The sequence below is a fragment of the Ischnura elegans genome, chromosome 6, assembly GCF_921293095.1.
Source record: "Ischnura elegans chromosome 6, ioIscEleg1.1, whole genome shotgun sequence".
NCBI classification, from domain to species: domain Eukaryota; kingdom Metazoa; phylum Arthropoda; class Insecta; order Odonata; family Coenagrionidae; genus Ischnura; species Ischnura elegans.
Genome location: NC_060251.1, coordinates 107,650,837 through 107,662,549, shown reverse-complemented (window position 1 = coordinate 107,662,549; position 11,713 = coordinate 107,650,837). Strand labels below are relative to the sequence as shown.

The following is an 11,713-nucleotide window of genomic DNA, read 5'->3' as shown; positions in this document are numbered from 1 at the left end:
GTACTGTGTATCCCCATGTACCCTCCAGTCTCGTATAAGATGTGCACTTTGTTTTTTGGGCAAAGGATTTGGGAAAAATATTTAGAAAAAAGTCAGCAAAAAATAACATGTGATATTAACTTGGGAGGGTGGCCGAAGTCGGCTGGTAAAGATTAAATGAGCAAAGTAATTGTTAGCCTGAAGCTTGATTGATTGTATGCCTGCTATGCATCCTTCCTATAGATACTATTAAAAATAAATACACTCCAGTGACCCACTAGTGTAAGATCTGGACCCTGATTTTGACGTTGCTAAAATGGTCGTTATACATTTTCACAAAATAAGGGAAAAATTGCTTTTTGGGATGCCTCAAAATTTCTTAGTTAACCCCCTGGTTTCTGACCCTCACATTGGGAACCCTTTGGGTCCTCTAGCGACTCCAATGTATTTTTCATATAACGTTGAAATGAAAGTTATTTTCAATCTTGGTTTATCGCTTTTCATGACAAAACATCATCAGCAGCCATAACAATACCAAAATTTTTACTGTTATTGCTAATTAATTTTTCAAAATAAATTTTTTTTCAAAGAATAGAAAATGTCATCAACTCTCTTAATTTTTACGCACGATTGTAACATTTTTGCTTTGGCTTACTGTCACCATTTTGCAATAAAGACATCAAACTTGGTTTCTATATACTATTCCTGGTATCTTCTTGGTGCAACTGAAAGTTAAGTATAGCCCACCAGTGGATCACACTCTTGCCAAGCGAAATGGCCTACCACCCACCTTCTAGGCTCACCACTTAAGATCAGAGAAAAACCTTCAGCATTTCGTATGATACCCATATATTTTGTAAGTTTTATGACCCCATTCCATAACATCCCTTCAAAATGGTGTTCGAGTACTTAGGTTGAAATCAATGGGATTGGCACCATCTGAGTGGTGGTCCCAGGTCACTTCATCTCAGGGGCACAACTAGGAATTAAGGCTAGGGGGGTTTTAGACACAACTAGACCTGGGGTGGGTGGTATGCCTGCCAGGATAAATGGGAGGTGCGGAGGCCCTCCTCCAGAAATTTTTGAAGATAAATGGTTCACAATGGTGAGTTTTATGGCTTTCTGAGGGATAATTTATTAATACTTACACTTTTGTATAAGTATATTAATCAAATGAAGTGAAATAGAGTGTCTCTGAGCTCTGGGGGGGGTTATCCCCCAAAACCCACCCCTCGCTGCGCCACTGCTTCATCTGATACGGGCCACAGTGTAGCACCCAGGTTGGTCAGGCACCACTCCTAGGCAGTGGCTAGGGGATGAACCTGGTGAGTCCCACCAAAGTCTGAACCTGGTAAAAGAGATTCTGGCTCTGCAGAAAACACGATAATCCTTAGACTGCAGGAATTTTTTCGAATGTTTTGTATGCTGACTGTGGAAAAACATTTTCAAACATTTGACCATTGCTCGACTGCCAACAGCAGTTTCCCAAAATTTTTATTGCCACCCAGGTAGAGCCCAAGTGCACTGTCCCTCACAGTAGGGATCGCTAATTGGACTTAACTATCCCGTGCCTTCCCTAATGGCAGGGGGTGACTCTTGGCATTTCCTATTGTACTGCCCAGTGCTGTAGCTGGGAAAAAAATTTAGGCGGTACACACCAAAAATTGCCAAAAGCTGAAAATGTATTATACATCCGGCAGAGATTGAAATGTCGAACACCCTTACATTAGTTCCAGGTTGTGCCACGAGATAACTCTGAACAAGTAAATATGTAATCATTTCCGATTTTCCTTTCTGAAATCCATTGGACAATTTACACTATGGTTCTTTTTTACAGATTTAAAAAGGTATTTTAACCAGTGCGCTTATAACGAGTTTGGATTTTAGGGGGTACGCCGTACCGGCCCGACTAAAGCACTGGTACTGCCCATTTCGTATATTTTCCTTCCCACTCCACGCTGTTAATATGCCTATGGTAAATACCCAAAGTAGGCCCATCTGTTGGTTAGAAAGAAACAAGGGTTTTCCCCGGATTATAAGGGCTCACTCCTTGCAAGACACTCAACCAGGCTACAGCTAAAAATATTTCTTGGTTCTCTCCGGCTGGTAGCTAAAATCATGTATGTACTCCCACAGCCAAAAAGTTAAAGAAGTTGTTTTGACCACGTAGGCACTTAGATCGATGAATATTTGCTAGGCTCATCTTTAATGCAGTGGCTTGCCTCTCAGGTCCTCTGTCCCTAAACACCCTGATTTGAAAACATATTACATTCAATGCAGCTTCAGATATTTTTTCTGATAGGTTTTATCTACAATTAGCACATCATAGTAACTGTAATATGGTAAACCTCATACCATATCCACTCATCACTTCCTTAGCCAAAACCCTCAGACACTCCCCAATTCTGCCGACCTCCAAAACCTACCAAGTTCAATGGCATGGGTGCAATAGGAGCTTAGAAAACACGATACAGAAACTCAAGTAAATATGTACCTTAGAAATGAATTCATAATGAAGGGATTGTAGCTATTATCCATTAGGGTCTGACCCTCCATTCGAGCAGGTAATTAAAAATCCACAGTGGCGGGTATTGTGTGTACTTTTAATTTATATTCACTCATATAGTGCTTTGGTATTCTAATGTAATGATATTTTGAGCAATAAGTGAAACATCTGATTAATTTATAATTCAGTCACACAGTTTATTGGCTTTCCACATTGCAAATAGGTACTAAAGTAATAATGTTGCAATAAAAAAGTACATCGAACAACAGTTTGACATGGAGTGAATACCTTTTATACTCCCTTGTCATGACAAAGCTCACATGGTATCATGTGCGACTGAACATTAACTTCAAATATACACATATCTTTAGATCACATAATATTTTTTATCATCAAGAATGACATTTTATAATGATCAATCATTGACAGTGCTGTTAATGGCATGCATTTTCATCTTTTGTATGCCCCTGGGCACAAGTAGAATTCATCCGACTCACAAACTGAACCACTCATTCACATTCACACAAATGCACTCTCACATTCATAAATTTTTATTTTTACTATTAACATTCTACATTACACCAAAACATACAGAATACTTTCTGGTTCTTTCGCACTCTGCTGCTTTGAAATTCTTCAACCAATAAAAGTTGGGATACATTAGTGCTGCATTAGATGAGATTAGAAATGGAGGAAAATTTTTTTGGCATCAGTGTTTTACTGAAATCTTGGTGAATGAATTTGAAATTTGAATGGAATATATTTTGCTCCCAATAAATGCAGACTCATTATTCACTTCCAGAGCAGTCATACAAAACATTTTCCTCTGACTAATTTGTCTAACTGCCACCAGCAGTTAAGCATAGTTTAATATCTAATTACCAACAGTTCCAGTTATCAAATCAAAACAGAGAAACATAGCACATAGAGCAAGTATGTAGAATTAAAGTTTTGCTCATGCATTTCCCTCCTACACACTGAAATCTTTTGAAAATTATGCTTGTAATGCAATGGTAACTTTCAGATGAGACATTAATGAGGCACATTTATATCTTTGACTATGAAGCAGACTTTAAAATGAGAGGCATATGATAAGAAGATGAGTTTTTTTAATTGCCATCCATACAGCTGAAAATATATTAGGTTACAGGCTACATGGATAGTAAATGTATTGAGGTATTTGCTTTTAAACTGTTAAACAATAAAATTTCCATGAGTATTATACTAGGCTTGGTACATAGGATTCCAGTCAAGGTTTATGTTAAGCTAAGTCCCATCTGCATCATTAAATATATTTATAAAATACCTAAAAAACATTTTACTCCATTTTCATTTTGGATTTTCCTAGCCACTTAATATAGGTGATGTCAATAGATTACCTATTTCTTTTAATGGAAGCTACCTTTTCAATATTATTTTACATATTAGGTTTTGAAATAGGATTGTGCATAATTTTAACCAGAATTATGACACAGCAAACACACCATGCATTCCCTTGATACTGAACATGCTGTATGGAAAGCTACACAATAAAAGTGAAAACTACTTTTTGAAATATGGTGATAAAAGTACTGTCATTTAACTTTGGTTATCAGCAAAGCATGCCCTAAATTTTTACTTCATTCGGGAAGTGACATATGTATCTATATACGTTCATTCAGTATGCAGCAAATTAAATGAGGTCCTGTTTGTGTACTTTTTTCTTAAACATTTACATAGGAACAAGATAATTTCCCTTACAACAGCTCAATTAAAAACTCAACACTCACAGTTTATACAAAATGCACACATATACAAATCATTTTTTAGGTATAGATAACATTTAAATTCATGTACAAGGATTGTAAAAAATAGCCACATCTCTGAATAATCAATATAATAATAACTTCTCTTTTAAATTTGATTATACAATACTGGTAGTTTCTGACAAAAAATGAAATTAAATAGATATATATATATATACATACATATACTTTTACACTGACCCAACACATGAATATTTACACAAGCTGACTGAAATGGTAATTTAGGAGGAGGATTGAAATGGATTTTTGCTGGAAAGCTTTGAGGCAAGGAACTTACATATTTCAACATGGAAGAGTATATTTAAAACTGTAAATGCATTTGGCTCCTTTAAAATGCTAAAAAAAGAAACATTTCCATAAAATTTTAACAAATTTAAATAGATATCAAAGAGATTTTTCACCATCAGCATCACGCACATTTATGCAATCATGCCATAATTAATTTTATTTGGACATAGATGCATACTCATGAGTCACCAACTACAAAATCATACTGATAGCAAAGGCCAAATAGTATAAGCATGATTTTTTTGAAACAATCTAGGTTAATTGCACATAACACACTTCCAATGACCAAGGTTTTCACAACAAGGTGGTGCCTTGAAATATTCTCCAAACCAACATGGTATCAAAACATAGCATTATTACCTTTCCTAAAATCAATTTTGGGAAATGTAATCAGATAAAATATCTTCTCACTCTTGGAAAATACAATGGGCAAATCCCCAAGTCCAGTCCACTGAAAATAACTTATCTGGTGGAGTCAAAAACATTGCTCCAAAGAATTTTTGGAAGCATGCTTGGCTTGATCAGATCATCACTCTTTTGCACCTCCTCAACACAATTATTCACAACCTAATAGTTGTCTATGCATTTGGCAAAACAATAAGAAATATTTATAGAAGCACATTTGAGTAATCACTTAACATTTATATATAGTCTTTGGTATGTTTTTGTGGACTAAGCTGGTAATATTTGGATGCTTACTAGAGTTATTGTTGTCACATCTCCAGACCTCTTCAAAATCTTATGAGTTTTTCTCACACTGAGCAATCACAATTAACAAAACTATACAACAGCCAAACAAAATAACTGGACTCACTTTTTGCATGGCCATTCTAAAATATTTACATCACTACCCTCGAAAGTTCAAGGCAGGACTCAAAAGAGAAATAAAAACATAACCAACAAATGTTCTTTTCCAATTCTGTTGTAAATATTATTCTAACTGGTAATGAATCCCCATATGCCTTCAACATGCCACTTGATTTCTCAAGCAGCAGAAGCCATGCTCATTTTCTGAATTGGAAAACAGGCAGAAGAGCATGCCTTTTAAGGTGTGCAGGGTCAAAATTTAGGGAGGGTAAAAGAAACAAGGCATATTGATTTCCTTCTCATGATGCTACTGGACCAGCCTGTAGACAATTGAACACTTATAAAACTTTCACTGTACCCACTGTGTCACAACAATTTAATATCAAGTGGACACCCTCTTTTCCTACCCTTATAGCTCACCTCCAAATTTCCCTACAATCCAAAATCTTTAGACAAATTTTCACCTTCATTGGGATCATTCCACTGCAACCACTTGCCCCTTGTCATAGCGCAATTGTAGCAGGATATTCATTCCACTTTGCTATTGACAGAGACACACTGGGCAGAGCTAATCAAATTCTTCAGCAGGACCATCATGTTGGTGCCACCACTCCTTAAGCAACACAGATATTCCCTGAAAATAAAATATAATGCATCAATTTTCAGACCCATCAAATATTAATGTAAAAATTAAATCAAGATTGGTGTATTATAATAGCAGGTTATGGGTCCAGGCAAGGCCATAGCCAGAAAATATTTTCGGGGGTGGTTTCATGGAATAGTAGGCAAACTTAAAATTGTTTTTATAAGATAAATAAAATAGCGTACACGGTTAAATATATACATTAATTATAAACCATTAAAGGAAAATATAAACATGTTATTAAAAATTAAATTTAGCCTTCTAGCTTTTTTTGCAGCGAACAAATTAATTTACTCCTCAGAGTCAATGTCAATTCTGCGGTGGATTGACATCGAAGCCAAACCACCTTAACCCTCTCTAACCCAGAGCTGATTCTGGGAGAAATCGAATTTCAAGATTTTTCATTTTGAAAACTTAAAAATTTGACTCTCGATTATAATTATCGTTGCAGCTCAATATTTCGTCATTAAAATTTACACTACAAAATAATGGGTAGTCTACATATTTCCTAAATAGAGCTGAAAGTTTAAACATTTTTGATGTTGCTTAGAAGCAACATTGAGTTATAAAGGGTTAAATAAGTTTTGAGGCATTTTAGAGAAGAGAAAGTCCTATCAGGAGTACATGTGGGAACAGGCAGTGTTGCCAAGATCTTTAGAAGTTTGTGAATATTTGGGAATAACCCCTCATTGCATTCTCCGAGAGCTTCAGTAACACATGTCGGGGTCGAGCGATCCATTTCAGACTCTTTCTGCCATTTCATTCGCCACATGTCTGATTCAGCGTTTACAAAGTCCCATTCCAAGTATTTTTATAGAGCTCAAAGTTACGGCAGTTATTCTGTTCTTTGCAACACACAGATGGCATTAAAATATTGAGAGATGATAATGCGTCTTTGTGATTTTGAAATCTCGACGTAAGCTGATCAATGAAATCATCCAAAAAGGGAATCGTTATAGTAATTCTAAAATAAGTCTCAGGGTATTTTGTGTTTTAGTTTGCCCTACGCTCTTGGCGGGCTGTTATTCGTGGCATTGTCATTTCCTCATTAACAGTTCTGAGCAAGTTCTCCTCATTCTTGAAAAGTTCAGCAAATTTTTATCAACATTTTGATGAACATCTTCACTAACGTGAACATCTTCTTGAACGTCTTAATAATTAAATCGACATGTTGAAAAGCTGCTGCCAAATCGCATAAGGGAGATTGAAGTATTTAGCATAGTGGCAGTGTGTCATGGAACAACATTCCTAAGCAACATAAGCTCACTACAAAATCACTTGAAATGACAGATCTTAGAAAAGAATCAGCCTTTGAAGATGTTTCAGAATCCATGTCAGTGCTTAAGTCGTCCAGTGTATCAACAATAGCTTTATAGATTTCTTTAAATATTAACAACCCATCGGGTCTCGCACATTGCCGTAAGGCTTTTCCATTGCGTTTCGGGGAATTTTTTTTTCGATATTCTGTTTTTGGCACTTAGTTAGTTTTGCCGAGGGCTTCATAAAATTTCCAATCGATTTTATGATTCCAATAGCATTTTGAGCCTGGCAAGAGTGACCCAGAGTTAAATTCAGTGAATGTGAGCTACAATGAACGTATAAGGCCTCTGGATGTGACTCACGAATTACTGCCTGTACTCCTTTAAAACTTCCTTTCATCGAAGAAGATCCATCATATCCTTGCCCGATCAAATACTCACATCTACTCCTAAAGATTTCAATTCAGATAATATTGCATTAGCTAAATATTTTCCTGTTGTATTCTCAACCTTGGCAAAAGTTAAAAACATATTCACGCAGGATAAATCCATCATCTTTCGGCTCGGCACACAAATTGATATCTGTTCTTGTCGTGAAACATCAGTAGTTTCATCAATAAGGACTGAAAAAAAAGTTCGCAGGATTCAATGCTTGCACAATTTTTTTCTGTACTATTTCACTTAGGTAGGTAGTGTTTAACGTCATATTTTCCATGTGTCTTATCAAATTTGAGTCTCGGCATCTGCTCCTCATCCGTAAGATGGCACAAAAGTTCCATAATTTGTTTCTGGCTCAGAATCATTGATGGATCATTGACCGGTAAGAGGAACCCGACACCCGTGGTGTATAAATTACGCCACGCGATCGACCGTATACCACATGTGTACCTTTACATTTATATCACCTATAAATGTACAAGCTTGAACTATTTTCAACAAATAAAGATAAATTTTATCAAAAATTGAGAGTTATCATATAAATGCATGTATCGTGAGCAAAGTACGCCACGCGCGCGGCCGTGTAAAAATATCAGGCGCACCCGCTCGATAGTTAACAAATCCAATCACAAATATCTACGTACCTTCAAATGTACCAGTAAAGATTTGTGATCCTTTTATCAAACTTTTTTTCTCCAAAACAGCTTGTTTTATTTAATACAAAGCTCTAAAAATACAATACAAAATTAAATACCCACCGATTCACATTTTTAAGGGGTTGATATTGATAAATTGATATACTACACTTCGCAAGTTTCACGTAGTGCGGACCCTTACAAAAATCATAAGTCACTCAACTCTACTAATTCACACACTGCACTATAATACATACTGGGGGGGTTTGGGGGATAAACCCCCCCCCCCAGAGCTCACAGATATTTTTAAGTTAAATCTATTTTACTTAATTGGATTAATATTGCTAATAGAACAGTGTGAGGATTAATAAAATATCCTTCATAAGGCCGTAAAAATCAACATTTTGAACCACTTATCTTAATTTTTTTCCGGCGGAAGGCCTCCGCACCTCCTGCTTACCCTGGTGGGTATGCAATACCTCCAAGCCCCCCAGTATTAGTTACGCCATAAACCCCCCTAGCCTTAATTCCTGGCTGCACCCCTGCATTGGATCAGTACAAGACAGAGCTGCCACTCTGTGCTTGACAGCGCGCTTATATATTTCGTAGACCCGGCACCACAAAACATCGAGAAAAATATCTAAGTCTATCGACTACTCCTTAATTCAATTCCAACACCCCGAAGTTTGTGACTGCGTAGGCCGTGACCCCGAAGTTTCGTTGCTTACGTAGTTGGCGTAGTACGTGCTCCCTAGTGACATTTACAATCAGTAGTGAGCAGTGATACTACGTACTATCACCACTCACTACTAGATGTCACTGCGCTGCTATATGAGATTGTCCTGTGAGCACCGAGCGAGCATTTAGTAGATAATATCTATCTAATTTTTTTTCATTTCAGGGGGAATCAATCTCCCTTGATCCCCCCCCCCGGCTACGGCCTTGGGTCCAGGTGTCAATTATTTCCAGAAATAATGGAGTAGTAGTAATATGGAAATTTAGGGTACGTAGATGGCTAGGTAATTTCGCACCACAACTATGTCATTTAATTACAATACTAAATAATGGAACTGCGAAAAGTCTCTGCTTATGCATTTTTATTTGATGCACATATTTCTTGCACCATGTGTGACAGTATCATATTTGAACTACCTATATTGAGTCAGAACATCATGAGATCTCCACCAAAACCATCGTACCTTGTTCATTTCCACAATGAACAGTTAAGTCCTCCTTAACTGCATGGGTATTTTATCACTAAAAAGATGAAACATTTATGTACCACCTAACGTGCTATATAGACAAGAAGTGGATTTAGATCATTGTTAAGATTAAGATGCTGGCCACAGTGGCAGTGGGGTGAAGTCCTCAACTGCCAAACCGTAGGTTGCAGGTTCGAATCCCGCCTGGGTAGGTGGTCCCTATCTAGGGCATGGATGTCTGCGACTTGTTTTGTTAATTCTCCATTTTAAAGGCCTCTATGTGCTGTTTACAGGGAAATTGGAAATACGAAAATTGTTTTGAGAGGGGTGGAGAAGTGGGTTCATCACTTTTCTCAGTGTCTTGATGGTATACAATCATGCATTTCTAAGTGATAATGAATCTGAAGTCTGATATGAGTACACAGATGGCTTACAGATATTCATTAATTATTTTTAGACATTTTTTTAAGGTGGTATAATAAAAATATTCATAGAAGAGCCACCTCTAAGATTGCTATCTTTTCACACTCACCAAAAATTATGGAGGGGAGACAGAAATCAGAAGAAAAAATTCATAAAAACCATTTATGATTTTAATCATCATCATTATCATAATCATCATCGGCCACCCTACGATCGCTAAGGGGCTTAACTCTCCCGGGCCAGCACTCACGGCAGAAGGTGCCTCCTGGAATTTCCTACCTAACTGCGCATTTTGTCTAGTTTCCCACCCGCTACACACCCGGATTATAAGGGTTCACTCCCAGTGAGGCACTTGGCCAGGATAGATGGGAAAAATATTTCTTACCTCCCTCACACACTGACTGGTAACTAAAATCATGAACTACAACAGCTCAAGGGTTAATTTTGGTGTATTTTCCTCATTGATTTACTTCTTTGCCATCTTTTTACAAACACTCACTTACCTTACCTAATCCCTTTACTGACCTACTAAGAGACCAGTATTGGGGAATTCATTTTATTCGACTATTGCACTGACTTACAATGTTCGTGAGTAAATAATTCTAGGAATGTTTTGATGCAGATCTCCACTCAAACTTCTTCTATTAGCTAATACATATACATATTATCTTACTCCATCTCTTTTCCTCTACACCAACCACATAACCAGAAGGGGGAACTTTGGGGACTTCAGCAACCCTCCCCCAAATTTTTTTCCCTTGTTGGGACTACTTTACACGAGATCATAAATTAATTACTGAACAGGTGAACAATTAGGCTAGGTATCCCCAACCATGGACAGAGCACATATATCGTTGAAAGACCATCCAGCCTTCATCTTCTCCATACATCTGCTAAGGAGACCACTAACCCAAGGGCATCTATCCCCAGACACTCCACTTTCTGATCCACATTTCATAAATACTGCCAATAATGAATGATAAATTTAACTCTCATCACTATACAAATGAAACCCATAGCAGACTAAATGGGATTTGCATGCAAATTAAAAAAAAAAGAAAATCTCAGGATCAGCAACCCACATAACTACCAAGCATCCCCAAAGCAAATTTCCGGCTATGTGCCTGCTCTATACCCTTAATAAATTTATCCAAGTATCTTAACCCTTTCGAGACCGTGGAGTTTTCGTCTTAGCTTGACTGCTGTACCGCTCCCCAAGAGACTCTTCTTTCTCATGGTACGGAGCATTTTTGGAGGGCATTCGTAAAGAAGGGTCTCGCTGAACCTTTTTCGACCCCTCCACGGTGGGACTCCGTATTATCTCGGACTCCGAGAGTAGTTGTGCTCCCTCCTTTCCGGGTTTACGACCATACCTGCGGCATTGGTTCGCGGTCAACTTATGTATTGCTTATATGTATTTAGCAAATGGGTAATTGTTGCTTGCACGTAAATTACAGACATTGAATATAATTCCTCATTTTTATCTGAGCATTGTCAAATTTTAAACGAAGTTCTAAGGCCATTATCAAAGCATTTAACGCAGCAACAATTTCCATGTTGATGTTTATACATAACTCGAGATATAAGTTAATATTTGTCGTAGAATTTCGTTTAAAAATTGTAAATGCTGCTCAAAAGATAAACAATTCAATTCTTAGTTTATATTTCTTGAGAAATGAACAAATATTTATTTCGAAAATTGACTCTATAAACAATTGTATGACCGCT

At 37.1% G+C, this 11,713-nt stretch overlaps 1 protein-coding gene across 3 annotated transcripts in view; it reads right to left on the bottom strand.

The window, feature by feature from the left end:
- Nucleotides 1-2,657: 2,657 nt before the first annotated feature.
- LOC124161488 (protein vein-like) overlaps nucleotides 2,658-11,713 on the bottom strand; it is a 325,924-nt gene continuing 316,868 nt past the window's right edge. For all 3 annotated transcript variants that reach the window (XM_046537809.1, XM_046537811.1, XM_046537810.1), the window contains one exon: nucleotides 2,658-6,019. The gene's annotated coding sequence lies outside the window, so the exon portion shown is untranslated. The remainder of the gene's footprint in view (nucleotides 6,020-11,713) is intronic.